General features: G+C 43.3%; 1 long non-coding RNA gene across 1 annotated transcript; it reads right to left on the bottom strand.

Moving 5' to 3' along the window:
* Positions 1-4,407: 4,407 nt before the first annotated feature.
* Positions 4,408-10,223, bottom strand: LOC122460807. The gene is made up of 2 exons (XR_006282318.1): positions 7,856-10,223; positions 4,408-4,880 (listed from the first exon to the last, which is right to left on the bottom strand). It is a non-coding gene; the product is annotated as an uncharacterized LOC122460807 (long non-coding RNA).
* Positions 10,224-16,510: the final 6,287 nt, after the last annotated feature.

Genomic DNA, 16,510 nt, shown 5'->3' with positions numbered 1-16,510 from the left:
GACATAATCTTTAAATACTAAATGTTATGGCCCTATAAGACAAGATGTGAAACTACAGCATGATCTGAGAGCAAGTGATATGTAACAATCTCAGCTTTTTTTAAAAAAAGTTGTTTGCAGTAAAAATATTACAAATGGTTTGTAAACTTTTCTCATGATATTTGAGACCTGGATTCATGAATTTTGAACATTTGAGGTTGGCAATACAGCAGAGCCACTCAACCCATTTCCACTTGTGGTGTAAGTAAACCTTTGAATTAAGGATGGCCTATCAGGGAGGGAAAATGGTAGGCTTGTGCCCTGTTTTGCTCTTTTAGGGTGCATAATGGAGGGCTAGTGGCTCTTAGCCCAATTTAAAAAAAATCCCTTTTTTAGAAAATTTAAGCTTAACTATTTAAAGAAATGCAAATTACTTTGACTTATAAATATTGCAAACCTCTCAGAACACAGGGACATCAGGCACAGTATTCTGATTGGTTGACTTGCAGCCCTCGTTTAATAAGAACTTCTTACTCATAAACTAGAAAATCACCTCACAGTGAACGTGTTATATACTCTGCATTCCGTTTGACACACACTGACCTCTCTATGACCGCTTTGACTTTGGCCCTCCACTTCATCTCTATCAGCCCTTGCTGGACTGATAATGCAATCAAGTATCGGTCCTTTATCACTTTATTCAAATTATATTAACTAAAACTAATCTTTTGAGCAAAGCTATACTGACCAACTTTGTTTTCCCAGTCAGAGAAAGCTAGAATAATCCAGAGCTGGCTCAGTCTAGGTCCCATGACCTATCATCAACTTCTCCTTATTTACAAGACCATACACATTTCTTCACCCTATCCTTCAGGTTAAAGAGTCATTCGGTGGCTGATGCTAATGGCTAGAGTAGCTGTGACAGTCCCAGTGCCCCTGAATCCTTTTGGTAAGGTGAAAAACATACAGAATTTATCTAGCAAATCTTTTGGCCCTTATCCAGTTCTACATGATAGCATGTAGACAGCCCCCATTAGAATTGATGTCTGTCTGTGTTTTTTACCCCTCGAGTGGCATCCCCAAATCCTGTTTTCCTTATCTCTGGAAAAGCAAAATCAAACCTATTCTGCTGCATGAAGGACCTCTGCACCCAGAGAAATAGGGGCAGGATTTGCTTCTAAAAGTTTAGGAGACAATGAATTAAACACACCAGACCCAGCCTACAGAGAAAAGGGAAATTAAAATGTGTACTTATCCAGATGCTCCAGTTGTTTGCTGTTTGATATGATTCCAGGCAATGATGGATCCTAGTAACAGAAACCTTAACTTAAAACCATAAACTTTAAACACTTTTCTACCTCTCATTTTCACTTTTTTATAAGCCTAACTGAATACTGTCCTCAGCCTCTTCCTCCCAAAGAGCCATTTCACTGGTACATTGGAGCCGGCTCCTTTAACAACTCTTCCTCATCCTGTTTCCCCTTCCCACTGCCACACCAACTGGGGGTGCCATTGTTAGTTTTGTCATATAAGTGGGGGCATAACAGAGAGAGCAATGGAAGGCTTTGCCCTGACTTCTCCATCTGGAAACCACTAGCAGTTCTCCTGGCTGCCCTGTGAAAGGAAAGTAAACAGCTGTCTAATCTCCTAGGTAAGAACCCTGGCCACTGCAAGAACGGGATTGTCTGCAGGCTCTGCTGCCTCACAAGCTCTCGAAACCCAGATAACACTTGCCACCTTTACTGGATCTGTTCACAAAAATGGGACAGCCATTGTCACCTCTCCTGGGATTGTCACTCTTAGACCCTCTTCACACACACACAGGATTATTCTCCTAAATACATCTCTTACCACCACACTTTTCAGCAATTAGGGAATTCAACTACATTACTTGTAAGTAGTTTTCTATTTTACCAATTATAATCATTTCACCTTTCACTAGGCTAGGAGCTGGTGATATAGAGCAAGGTGGTCTGAGGAAGATATCTTAGGCCTTGTATATACTGGCACTTTACAGTGCTGCAATTTTCTCGCTCGGATTGTGAAAAACCCTCCCTGAGTGCTGCAAGTTTCAGCGCTGTAAAGTGGCTGTGTAGACAGTGCACCAGCAAGCTATTCCCCTTGCAGAGCTGGGGTTTTTTTGTTTTTTTTTTACCAGTGCTGGGAGAGCTCTGCGATGGCATTAAAGTGCTGCGATGGCACCACTTTAGCGTTGCTAGTGAAGACATACCCTTAGGGTGTGAGTTTCTCCAACTGTAGGTGAGTTTTTTTGGTTACTTTCTTCACTGCTCTTCCTAACAGCAAGAGACCTCCACCACAGACCAACCAGCTTCCCTCCCTCCTTCCCCATGCACTCTCTCTTACATGTAGTGGGTAGTCCCACCCATTTCAGTTTCAGCTCAGTAGGCCCCCTATCAGACTCCTGCCCCTGCTCTGCTTGGCTTCCCACTTTTGGGTTGACATCCCCGCATTGCCTGCCATTTCCTGTCTCAGGCCCCTCTCCCACTGCAGCCCCTCCTGGTTTGGCCTGACCTGAGGAGGTGGGCTTGATAAGCAGCTAGTCTTGGTGATTAGCTCTAAGTTATGTGCAGCAAGCGCTGCTGCCTTCCTGGCAGCTTCTCCCTCAGCAGAGGCAGCCAGCAACTGGGAGCTGGGAAGACTTACTATAGCACAAACTACTGGCTGGATTGGGGCTTTGCAGGAAGCCATTTCAGCAGTAGGGAGCAGGCATAGAGAGGCACCATATACAAGCACAACATTTGAATGCCCCTAGATGCACCTATGCACAGTGAAAAATTTAAAAGCCCGAGATATCCATCTTGCCTGCACTCTGCAGTTCTGTCCCCAAGGTTTCCCTTTATTATGTGACCAAAAAATATCATAAAGAAAACGTGTCTTTTTAAAACCAGGAACATAGTATGTTCCCTGACTTTAAGCAGATCTCAAAGGCTCAAGAACTTTTTTTCTAAACAGGATCTATCCTTCTATGCTATGTATCTATCCATATCCAGGTTCTCCTTGGGTGTCTTATCAGTGTAGGGTCTGAGCCCCTATTCCTCTTCTATTCAGTATCACCTGTGATTGTGGAGGCCTGAGATCCCACAAAAGTCAGTGGTGTGGCCACTGTATCCTAGGGCCAGCACTGGTCAATGTACATGGCTTCTTTCTTCCTTTTCTTTTCTTTCGCTTTTCTTCTATTTCTTCTTTTCCTTTAATTACTGTTTCTTCTCTCTAGAGATGTTCTGAACCTCTCTCCCCTTTGGGCCAAAACAACTGCCACTAACTGCCGACTCCAAGAACAGAGGCTTCCCATTGGAGCATCAGTTTGTCAATCAACCAACTCAGGAAGTGGGACTCTCTTTCCCATGCAGAGCTGCACAGGTCAAACAAAATGTGTGATTTTTTTTTTTTCTCCCATTTAGATAAATGGGTACAGCTTTGTGTGGGGCACCAATATATCAGTTTTAGAGCATCTTAAAGCAGTTCATCTTATGCCATTTTGTAACTGACAAACTAAACCCATTTAAGACATTTAAACCAATTTAAGTGTGTCCATATTAGGGAGGGAGTTGCTTCAATTTAATTAAATAGTGCACAAAATGTGTGTAGACAAAGCCTCCTTTGCCAGCAGAGCAGATAAATTCACTAGAATATGAGAGGGTAATTATTCCTTTTGTAAATCATAAACAGGAACACTTCCATAAAATATCAAACTTTTACATACTTCTCATGTTCTTTAGTGTGCTGAGAGCTGAAGTACTCCTTTTATTTACCAAAAGGTACAGTACGGGTGGTGTTAAACCACAGAGAGCCTCCAGAGGACAATCTTTGGGCTATGGAAACTTTGGGTGAATAGGAAGGTAAACTATCAACAACAACAAAATAAAAATTGCCTGTTAACATATATATATATATATATATATATATATATATATTTAAAGTACTACTAAAAGGGAAAATCCTGTGCTAGGAAGTGAGGTATCATTGTCTCCATTCATGAGGCCATTAGTTTAATCTGTTCTTGATAGGTGGGGGGGGGTATTGCATGCTGATACTTGTGTTTAAAACAGCCTACCTTCCAGCCTACAGCTCCTATGCCACACCCTCCTGTAGATAGCATAGGGGCCTGATGATCCCTGGCTGCTGGAGTATCCTTTTAGGGCTGCTGGCACTGGTGCAAATTGGAGCATGCTAATGGTCCCAAGACTGGGGGAGTTCAAAGTTGGTTTACAGCCATCTGTGTACTGTCCCCCACTCCTAACTTGTATCAAGTGTTCCTCAGCCAGATCCCAGGATCCAACCCAACATATTTACATTCCCTTATGCCTGTAGATCAGTGAATTATTTTATTTTTTTTTAAAGCAGTCACTTTTACATTTGTTTCTTTGCCAAGCAAAGAATCTCATCTTCTCATTTTCACTGACAATATTTTTCTTTTCTTTTCTTTTTGCAGGGAGGGGAGTTTGTTTGGTGTAAATTGTGAGAAATGTAATCACTTTCCAAAGTCCAGTTTCACTAAGACAAGAATCATTTTATCAAATTAAAAAAATACACTGAAAATTAACACAATTCTTCTTGCTTCACTTTCTCATCCTGTTTCTGCCCGTCTTGTTGGTATTACCTTCTCAAAGTAAAAGGAAGTTTTAAAAAATAATCTGTATTAACTGCTAAGAAACCTTTAGCAGTATTGGATTAAACAGCTTTTAAATCATCACAGTACTGAATAAAACAAAGATTGATATAAACAATAACATCTTGGTAAATTCTGCTCCACATGCTTCCTAGATCATGGGTTTGCTGTCACTACTAAGAAGTTTGCTCATCCACTTTAAAAGTTCAGCCACAAGCATGATCTTAAGTTCTAATATTTTCCCCCATAGAGAATGCAGAAAAACCTGTAACTGCAAACAAAGAAGTCAAGAGTTTGTCAAATGGGTGTAAAACACAAGCTCTTTGGATTTTTGGATGTCAGAGTGAAACAACAACAACAACAATATGCTTAAATAGAACAGCATTGTTTCTCCATATGATGATACTTTTGTTAAATTGAAGAATCCCATAAAGAGTCTTGTATTTTTCTTTCCCATTCTTTATTCGTGCTCCAGTCAATAAGGACTGTTCTTGCCACAAATAGCCAGTGCATTGTGTTAAAATAGTGCAAAATTACACTGTAATAACTTTGAACAAGATATTCAAATTCACTTTACAGAAAAGGTCTGATCACCATGACTCACAAGGGCCAAAGGAAAGGGCAAGTCATGTAGACTCTTTTTTGAGGGAGAAATAAGAAATAGGAGGCGCAGTGCAGTTCTTTGTACAGAGGCCAAACACCTAGCCCATAAGCCAAATCTTACCTGCATGACATTTTCAGATTCTGCAGAATTTAAGTTTTTGATTAAAATAAGAAATAAATTTATAGCCCTCAGAGTTGCAAAGTTCCCCTTCCAAATTTGGCCCAAGTGTAACCAATGCACTGTTGCCTTCCTGAGTTTGCAGGCAGTCTGGAATAATGGCTTGTAGAGGTATAAATGGTCTCAAACCCCATCAATTCCACTGAGGTATTTTTACTTTAAAGCCTAATTACAATACTTTAATGTAAGCATTAACTATTTAATTGCTGAATAGCAGAGGGAATGTGGTGAATAATTGGCAATTGCTGCAGGAAAAGCAGAGGGGAGACCCAAAAAAATATGGATGAGTGAGAGGGAAAAGATAAAGAATGGCGAGAAAGGGAGAGAAATAAAGGGGGGAAATAGCAGTGGTCCTAAAAGAAAGCTTATTTTTCCACTGAGTGAGGCTGAATAAGACAATGATGTACTAATCAAATAATGATCATGGAAGGTTCGTTACTGTAGTCCTAAAATTATATACCTTGGCCCATGAATCATAATTAAAAATGGAATTTGGCCTTCTCCACAGAATACATTTTGACACTCTTGCCCTAGTGGATACATTCCACATCAAAAAAGCTACTCCCACTGTTTGCACCCCTGTTGACAGCCTCAGCAAAGGCACCATAGAGTGAATGGCCTAAACTAGTGGTTTTCAAACTTTTTTTCTGGTGACCCAGTTGAAGAAAATTGTTGATGCCCACGACTCAATGGAGCTGAGGATGAGGGGTTTAGGGTGTGGGAGGGGGTCAGGGCTCTGGGCTGGGGGTGCAGGCTCTGAGGTGGGGCCGGGGATGAGGGGTTTGGGGTGCAAGAAGGGGCTCCGGGTTTGGGGGGGCTCAGGGCTCGGTCAGGGGATTGGGGCACGGGCTTACGTCAGGCAGCTCCCAGTCAGCGGCACAGTGTGGGTGCTAAGCTAAGCTTCCTGTTTGTCCTGGCACCGTGGACCGCACTGCGCCCCGGAAGTGGCAAGCAGCAGGTCTGGCTCCTAGGCGGAGGTGCACAAACGGCTCTGTATGACTCTTGCCTGTAGGCACGCCCCCCGCCCCCATCTCCCATTGGCCGGCAGAGCCGGTGTTCAGGATGGGAGCAGCGTGTAGAGCCCAATGGCCCCATTGCCTAGGAGCTGAACCTGCTGCTGGCTGCTTCTGGGGCAAAGCGTGGTGTCAGAACAGGTAGGAACTAGCCTGCCTTAGCCAGGGACTTTTAACGGCCCGCTCAGCAGTGCTGACCAGAGCTGCCGCAACCCAGTGCCTTACATTCCGGGTCGCAACCCGCAGTTTGAAAACCACTGGCCTAAACCATGGAGATTGTCTGAAGAGGTCATTGTGAGCTGGAGGCTGGGGAAGCTTGCACTGTGTTGTGCTCAGTGGACCAAACTGATCCCAAAGTCAGTGAAATTAAATAAATTACACCCAGATGAATTGAGCTCTTTGGCCTTGAGGATCTTGCAGTCTAAGGCCCCAGTCCTGCAAACAGATACACTACTAGTGTTGACCTTTATGCAGTGTCCCCACTGAAGTCCACAGGATTCCAGTACCATAAGAGTCTGCACCAATGCATCTATTTTCAGGATCAGGGCCTATGTTTTTGAATATAAGTTTAAACCAATTTTAAAAAATAAAACATAAATGTACACAATATGGAGCCTGGAAGCCTTAATAACCAGACATGCTTCTCTGGGCCTCCACAGACTTGCTGACAAATGGCTGCTCTTAATTACAGATTGTGAAGCTCCAAGGGAAAACTTTGTTACTTCCTGTTGTGGATAGAAGAGGAATCCTAATGATGCCAAAAGGGAAGGGAAATATGTGAAAAAATTCTTTGTGCTGTAGGGGGAAACTGACACAGAAGTGAGTGTGGTGCCATCTTGTCAAGGTTTTCTGCTCTTACAAGGTCAGCCACTGTTCATAAAACCACTTATGGCTAAATTAGAGGAGCTCAACCAAGGTTTGGATGGTGTCCAGTCCACAGCAGCCACCATGAACTTAAAACTGGTTAAACTGGTGAGAAAAATAAACAGTTTCCAAAAAAGAACAGCTGGAGAGCCAAATTGCACAAGTGAGAATCAGAAGCAAGCAGAGTAAAGCAGGACAACTCTCAACCCTGATGACTAATGTAATGAAAGAAAATAAAACAAAATGCTATGCTTTACAGTGGTTATGCTTGAAAAGCAAGTTAAGATGTATAATCTAAACAGCTGCCTGACATTTTACACATTGCTATAAGCGATGACCCTGTTTTCATTGAGCAATAGACTATCCTGTCATAACTACACACCCTTGACTAAAACTGTTAGTGCTAGAATTACTGATGTTTCAGATAAAATCTGAACCTTACAAGCTGCGCAGAAAAACACATACTGTGTAATAGCAGCAAAATTCTTATTTTTCCAGATCTTGATCATTGATTGCTCTAATTTATTCCAAGTATTGGCCCAATCCTGCAATCAAACAACTATTAAGATACCTTAAAGAAATCCTCACCTCTTCCTCTGTCTTGCACCAAACACAGCTCACTTGCACAGAGGATCTAGCCTTCTGACTCACAAGTTCTTGCTGTTGAAACTTAAAATACTTCAGACAGAATTCCACACATTTGGAATGTGTTGAGTATAGAGAAGGCTTCATTTCACAGAAATCCTTAATATTACTCAGTACTGTAGTACAAAATAGTTATATGGTTGTTGAGATTTTCTAGTAGTTTTATAAAGCCTTTATTTCTTACCTTTATGCATCTTAGGATCTGATCCTGTAACTCTTACTCAGATGAGGAATCAACATGAAGTCAAGATAAAAGTTAATGAGTCAGAATAATTTAAAATAATTATTGCTCTGACTAACATAAACAGATACTATGACTATAATATAGAGTTAAGATGTTCTATTCCTTTTTAAAATGATTACAGTTATAATGATTTAACATAAAATGGAAATCAGCATTTTGTATTAGTAATTAAAAATATTAAACAATTTCCCAACACAAGGTAAACAAATCTAAGCAATCACAGTAATTATTTCACTAGCTGTTAGTAATAATTTTTCTTAGTGTATGTAAAACCCTAAATAATTCCTCTATCTTCTTGGGGGTTTCACTATTATTATGTTTGTCCCCCTTTAGCCATCTCTTACACATACTATACAGATTGAGGGACAGATTTTTAAACATATAGGTACAGATAGGTGTCTAACACGATTTTCAAAACTGCCTAGGCACCTAACTCCCATTGAAATCAATAGGAGTTAGGCACCTAGGCACTGCTGAAAATCCCTCAACCACATATCTGCATCTTTAGATGCCTAAATACCTTTACAAATTTGGCCCTTAGGTCTTCTAATCTTTCCTCACAAGTCAGTCCCTTCCCCAATAACTTTGTTGCAATTCTCTGAACTCCCTCCAATTCGTCAACACCTTTTGGTTAAGGAGGGGACCAGAAATGAATGCAATAGTCCAGACAGGTGTAATCACACCATAAAGGGTCCTGTTTCCTCCCTCCTTCAGGACATAACACTTCTGCATATGCAGCTCAGAACAGCATCAGTCTTTTAGTTTGCCATATCATATGCAAACTCATCACATTGCCTGGTCTTTATCACTTCTAGATTTTCTTTTTAAAATTACTGTTCCAAGTTTCTCCTTCCCATTGAATATCTGTGCTTCAGATTATTTTTCCTTAGATGTACTAATCTGAATCTCATTTTATTTTCTGGGTATGCTTCTAACATAAGTACCTTTGTATTATGTCCCCGTCCTGAGTGGCATTTGCAATTCTTCCCATTTAATATCTGTGAATTTTGTTAGCATGCTGTTTACCATCTATTCTAGATCTTTAATCCTGGGTCATGCTGTTCTGGGCATTAATATTTAAAACAAGAAACAAAAATCAAAGTCCTGTATAGTAAAGAAAGTACAAATTATATTTTTAAATTCTAAATTATAGAGGGATGAAATCCAAAATACATACAACAGAGGGCCATATCATATCATTTATTATTGAATATTTTATATTTATCTTATAGTAGTACCCAGAAGCTGCAACAGAGTTCATGGTTCCATTGTCCTAGGCATAGTAAAAACACATAGGAAAACACAGGGCCAGATCCTCAGCTGATATAAATTGTCATAGCTCCATTGACTTCAACTGAGCTATGACAATTTACACCAGCTGAGAATCTGAATCGTGGTCCCTGCTCCAAAGAGCTTAAAATCTTACGGTTAGTGTCTACACACAAAAGTTGTACTACTTTAAGTATACCAGTATAACAGTACAACTCCCCTATTGTGGATGCAGTTATGCCAGTATTAAAGTGCTTATACTGGCATAGTTTATTTCTGAATAGGAGGATGCTCCTGAGAAGGACTTACACATACTGAACAAACAGCTATACCAATACAAAAACTGTGTGTAGACTAGGCCTTAGCTAGCCCTTCTAATCCTGCAAACACTTATGCATGTGAGTACCTTTACACATGTGAGTGGGACAATGAATTTAGTGGGACAATTAACATGCCTAAAGATGCATATTAGTCAAGGGCATAAGAGTTTGCATGATTGGGCCCTAAGAAGGAAAGCAATATATGAAGAATGGGGGCGGGAGAGGGATACAATCAAATATATACATTTTATACACATTTTGACATTTTAAAAACAATTATACATGAAGTAAATGCCAGTTAATCCCAATGTCCTGTCCCAATGACCCGTGATACATTGCTTCGCATCACAGCAATCCCTGTGCTTCCGTCTGCATTTGGCACCATCTTTCAACAGTTTGTGTACTGCATGCTCTGCCTCTTCCGGCTGCAGGAATGGATCCCACACTGTTGACCAATATGCTGCTTGCTCTCTCTAACGCATCACAAGTGGCAGTGGCGTTATTCCTTAAACTACAAAGGCAAGAGGAGTGCAACATTGATGTAGCTATGACACAAGATTGTTTGTGGCATTCACGGAGGTGCTGAGCACAGTGGAACGCTGCTTTTGGGCTCGGGAAATTACTGAGGGTGCACTTCTAGGATGACGAGCAGCGGCTGCAGATCTTTCGGATGAGTAAAGCCACATTCATGGGACTGTGTGATGAGCTCGCCCCAGCCCTGCGGCACAAGGACACAATAATGAGGGCTGCCCTGTCATTGGAGAAGTGCGTGGTGATTGCACTGTGGAAGCTGGCTACGCCAGACTGCTACCGATCGGTCACTAACCAGTTCGGAGTGGGAAAGTCAACCGCTGGACTCGTGTTGATGGAAGTGTGCAGGGCCATTAATTGCATCCTGCTCTGACAGACTGTGACTCTGGGCAACGTGCATCATATTGTGCATGGCTTTGCAGAAATGGGCTTCCCTAACTGCAGAGTGGGAATAGATGGTATGCATATCCCAATTCTGGCACCAGACCACCTAGCCACTGAGTACGTTAATCGCAAGGGGTATTTCTCAATGGTTCTCCAGCCATTTGTGGATCACAGTGGGCGTTTCACAGACATTAACGCAGGCTGGTCCAGAAAGGTGCATGACGCATGCATCTTTGGGAACACAGGCCTGTTCAGGAAGCTGCAAGCAGGGACTTTCTTCCCAGACCAGATCATCACCATAGGGGAAGTTGAAATGCCCATTATGATCCTGGGAGACCCTGCCTACCCCTTAATGCAGTGGCTTATGAAGCCATACACGGAGCATCTTCACAGTAGTAAGGAGCAGTTCAACAACAGATTCAGCAAGTGCAGAATGACTGTTGAATGCGCTTTTGGCCATTTAAAGGCCCACTGGTGCTACCTATATGGGAGGCTGGACCTGGCCAATGACAATATTCCTATGCTTATAGCCGCGTGCTGTACACGCTGTAATATTTGTGAAAGGGACGGGTGAAAGCTTCACTCAGGGCTGGACCACTGAGGTGCAGCGTCTGGAGGCTGAATTTGAACAGCCAGAGACCAGGGCTATTAGAGGGACGCAGTGCAGGGCCATAATGATCAGGGATGCCTTGAGGCAGCAATTTGAGGCTGAAAGCCACTAATATTTGTTGCTGTGCTTGGGAGTGTTGTGCTTGTAATGCTAGGAGGTGATTGTTATTGGTACAGACAATGCACTATGAAGGTGTAAGAAAATTGCCTGTTGCTTTGCAGGGCTCAGTTTGCTTTCAATTAATGGAATAAAGATTGCTTTCAAACCAAAACAATTATTTTATTAAAAAACAACAACCAGAGGAGAGAGACAAACAAAAAAACACATCAGCACTGACAGGAATGGGGGAAGGGAGGGTCCCAGAAGGAGGTGGGGTCCCAGGACAGTTAAAGATTTGTGTATGTTCAGGTATCATGTCCAACCTTCTCCTTTGGAGTACAGTGCAGCGGGTACTGTACTTCAGTAGGGCTAAACTGCAGAGGGATGGGAATTGAGTGCAGTGAGTACTGGGAGTCCGCAGGGCTGGACTGTGACGAGACAGGAGTCGAATGCAGTGCGTACAGACAGGAGCCAGGAGGTTGATAAGACTGTGTTGGCGGTGTCTGGGGGGGGCGCATGGGAAAGAGTTTTGCAACAACGGCTGCAGGGGAGGACGGGTGCGGAGCTGCTTGGTTTGCAGTGCTAGTATCTCCTGTAGCGTGTCCACTTGCTGCTTCATGGCTTTGTTCTAGCACGCCGCATTCTCTCTTCGGTCCCTCTTCTAGCTGTCCCGTCACTCCTTCTTGTTTTTCAGCCATGGAGTGCATCTTGACATCACACAGAAAGTCCTCCTTAGTTCTTGGTGGCCACTTTCTAATACTGGGCAGCCATTCAGCCAGCGATAATAAAGAGGGAGGCTGGGTTTCCAAGGTCATCTCTGTGAAGTCAAAATGCAACATTTTACAGAAGCAGTATTTAAGTATATACAGACCACTGATTTAAAACACAGCTACTATTCACATACCTGTCACTAACTGGCTGACCTCAGGCAAGCACACAGGAGCCAAAAGGCCCCCAAAATGGGGGGAAATCAGTGTTCCTGGACCCTACTGTACACTGGGCACGTGGCTCTTGGGTAGAGCCAGCACTGTGGGGGGGAGGGACCTAATAATCATTCCTGTCCCCACATTTTCCACAGGCTGTGCTCATATGGAAGATACCTGCTGCTGAGGGTGAGCAGGGAATCTAGAGAGGGTCTTCTCCAAGACTGTGGCTTCCGCCCTGGCCCTCATGTGGCTCACTTGTGTGCAGCAATGGTCCCTCTGCCTTCCCAGGGATGGCACAGTGGCATGGGAAAGTTACCCTTAATGGGGCAAGAAACAAAGCAGCTCTGCCAAAGAACCTGCATCAGTGGATTGCCCAGTATCTCCATGAGAGTTTCCTGGAGATCTCTGAGGCAGATTCCTGTGAAGTGAGGAAGTCTGTCAACACCCTGTTCCACCGCTCAAACTAGGTATGTGGTGGTACGCACATCATACAGACACAAGCCTGCTTTCTGCAACCCTACTCCCCCCACAACTTGCTTCAGCAATTTCCAAAATCAATTCCACATACCAGGGGCCTCCTCTCCAGTTTGCGCTTCACCAAGATCCGACAGCTATGACTGCCTAGTGTCCTCCGGGGTAGAAAAGAGCTGTTGGCTGAATGCATCTCTGACCTCAGAGTCGTCCTCTGCCTCCGGGTCCCCCTCCCCCAGCACATCCTCGTCCAAGATTTCCTCCTCCTGGCTCGGTCCACTTTCGACTGGCACGTGAATCACCAAAATATCCATGGTGGCCTTTGCAGTGGAGGTGGGGTCGCCACAGAGTATTGCGTCCAGCCCTTTGTATAAAGGCAGCTCATGGGAGCAGCACTGAAGCAGTGGTTTGCCTCCCGCGCTTTGTGGTAGGTGTTCTGCAGCTCCTTCACTTTGACCCTGCACTGCAGTGTGTCCTAGTCATGGCCCTTTCTGTCACGCATCATGAAATCTGTCCATAGATATCATAATTCCTACGGCTGGAGCACAGCTGGGACTGGACAGCCTCCTCTCCCCAAATGCTGATGAGGTCCAGCAGCTCGGCATTGCTCCAAGTGGGGGATCGCCTGGTGTGTGGAGCAGGCATGGCCACCTGGAAAGATGTGCTGAGGCCATTGCATGCATCACCGAGCAAACAGGAAGGGGACTTTCAAAGTTCTAAAGGAATGTATGGGGTGGGGATGATGGTTGGTCACCTGAGGGTAGGTCAGTACAGTTCAAACCAATGACCAGAGAGGTGAGAACAGGCATTGTAGGACACCTCCCGGAGGCCAACTGCAGCACTGTAATCAACCAGGGTGTCTACACTGGCACCATGGCACTGTACCCCCAGTGCAGAAAGCTGTACGCTTCTCGTCAGGATGGTTTTTTTACAGCACTGCAACTGTGCAGTTTCTGCGCATTAAGTGGCTTGGCAGTGTGTACACCTTGGGAGTTACAACGCAGAAAGCTATTTTACTGCGCAGAAAATTTTCAGTGTAGACAAGGCCTGAAATACTATGGTGATGTGAGGGCCATAAAATTACCTAGACAGACCAATAACATTAGGTAGCCAATAAGAGAAGTTCGATGGATTCTTAAATCTCAAATCATTCCTTCTCAGCCAGAAGGTCAGTGGGGAATTTAAAGGAAGGAAATAGTGAAATCTGAAAGAGATGAAGAAGACCCCTTTCCTCTGGGTAAAAAGCATTCAATTGTTCCAGTGGAGCTGTAAATATTTTGTCATTCCTTTAAGCAAAATACTTAAATAATCTCAACAGAACAGAAGCAAATCAGTACACAAAACTCTCTTTTCACTTCAGAACCTGAAATGGGATTTAAGAGAGTCACACTTTCATTAGAGAAGAACATACACAGAGAATTTAAGACCAAATGCTTATGGAAATGTATATTTCTGATATATCCTTGTACCTTTATTGGGTTAATAAAAGTATCCTCTGAATGTACCTTTCGGTTGAAGATGTCTTATATCATACCCCTGAAGGTTTAAGTGTCAGGCAGTTATCATTTTTAAGGTCTAATTGCATTAATGTCAGATGCTCCCTTCCCTTTGAAAAAGTGAACTTTGCTGGAAGAACCAAGAACAAGGAGCAATGTCACAACTGGGGAAAAACCTAAGATAAATTCTTAAATCAAGACGCAACAGGAGGAAATGGTTATTTGTATTGCTTAAGTGCAGTATAATTTACTGTAATAAAAGATGTGACACAGAGTTCTGGTAAGAGACTGCTCTTTATTTTCTGGCTCCTGATATATGCCATGGGACAGAATTACAAAACTATTATATCCTTATCACATAGCAGGGGTTATTACCCGTTGACTATCGTTACATTTACTACCATCTTTAAACATTATGTGGAACTGCAGGAAATGTAAAATTTGTCAACGTTTTGTTCCCCATTATTATTCGTGCTAACTTTTACCTCAGGTTTTACGCATTTGCAAACCCAATGCAAATAATTATCTAACTGCATTTAGTTTATACACTTATTTTATACATTTTTCCAAGACAGTGAAGGGGCAAACTGAGTACATTTTTTAAATGCTAACAATTGCAAAGTAGTATCTGAACCAGACATACTGGTCAGGTACAACCCACCACTCACCTTCTGTCTGGTAACTATTCCCATTCCCTAACCAGGTAAATAACAAGTCTCCTCTCCCGCAACTAATCAATGAAATATTTCAGAGTTGCATTTTTTTTTAAATAGCTGTAGGGTTTTATAAAATATTTCAGTCCTGTCACCCATTTGGGGCAATGTCTAATGGTAGAACTGGAGTACAATTATATCAGAGAACTCTCCTGCATCACAGCTAGTACTATGTGGCTGAGCTATGATAGACTATGTAACCCACAGGCCAAATCTCAGGGCCAGCATGAGTGAGCTCTACGGCTGTTGAAGCTGCCAGATGCTGAAGAAAGAATCTAACGCTTTCCTTACCAGTGGCTACATAGTAATCCAACCCACCTGTATCCTTGAGGATGTGGTTGGGGAAGCACTGAGCATGCTCAGTGCCTCAACACTCACTGGCCAAAAAGACATCTGTCTCTGGCACACGGGCACCATTAGCGGAATGCGCCTGTGGACAAGCACTCAAAAGAGAAGATATGGATTCTTCCATGTTGACTGGCAAGCAGCCTCCGAAGAACTTTAAAGGGTGTTTCACATCCCTTACAGGTCTCCAAATCAGAGTGCCAGCCAGTAAATAACAAAGGGCCACTAAGCCAAAGAAACACTCCCTCCAATGCAGTTGGGGGTGAGGCATGGGGAGAACTACTTCCCAGGGTGAACCATTTCCGTTTTAACCTTTTGTAATATATACACTATATCCCTAGCCCTTTCCTTCCCCACATCCCTACAAGAGAAACAACTGAGGGCTGCAGCAGCCACTGTGGCCCCAGTGGGATTCAGAGGATCCAGGAGCCACATAGGGTTGCTCAGCTCCCAAATGCCCGAACAGCTCTTCCCCCTGCCTCTGCCCCTTCTCCTTCACACTGTGCCTGAATAGCTCTAGCATCAGTGGTGCAAAGAGTAACTATGCAGCAAGAAGGGACTATTGCTCCTTTTACAAGAGTTTAACCAGGCCTGAAGTTTGGCCTCAAGAGCAAAAAGAAGGTAGCCCAGCTCCAGCCTATACATGTATGCTTCTGAGTTCCCTCTTCAAGGTAGGGACACTCTTTGTTATGTGTACAGTGCCAGCCCCATTGGGCCAGCCAGGCTGGAGCACCAACAGTAGCCACCATCCCCATCTGGGGGAAGCAGGACTCTTAAGGGAGAGAGATGCTAGGCTGCTGTGAAGAGCAGCTTAGCCCATGGTGATGAAAAGGATCTTGGGAGCTTAGGAGAAAATGTGATTGTGTGTTGGGAGGTGGGGAAAGTGATTGATTTTGAAGAACAGGGAAGGTGATATATTTTAGGGCAGGAGTTGGTTTTGTAGGGGCAGAACTGATTGTGTGGGGGTAGGGATTCAAATCTGAAAGTGAGAGGAAATAATGTGTAGGGAATACTTGGATAATGAGGGTGATTGTTGGGGAGTGAATTGTACAGTAAGTTATTTTGCTTGTGGGGGAGCCATTCATAAACTGCCTCCCTGTCCTCAGCTTGTATTAAAGAGTTCACTTCACTATGAGAAGGAAGAGACCTCCAAGGAAAGGGAATACGGCATAAGGGTCAGGGCAAGATAT

This window comes from Dermochelys coriacea, chromosome 6, assembly GCF_009764565.3.
Source record: "Dermochelys coriacea isolate rDerCor1 chromosome 6, rDerCor1.pri.v4, whole genome shotgun sequence".
NCBI classification, from domain to species: domain Eukaryota; kingdom Metazoa; phylum Chordata; order Testudines; family Dermochelyidae; genus Dermochelys; species Dermochelys coriacea.
The sequence above is the reverse complement of the archived record's forward strand: the minus strand, read 5'-3'. Positions and strand labels throughout refer to the sequence as shown.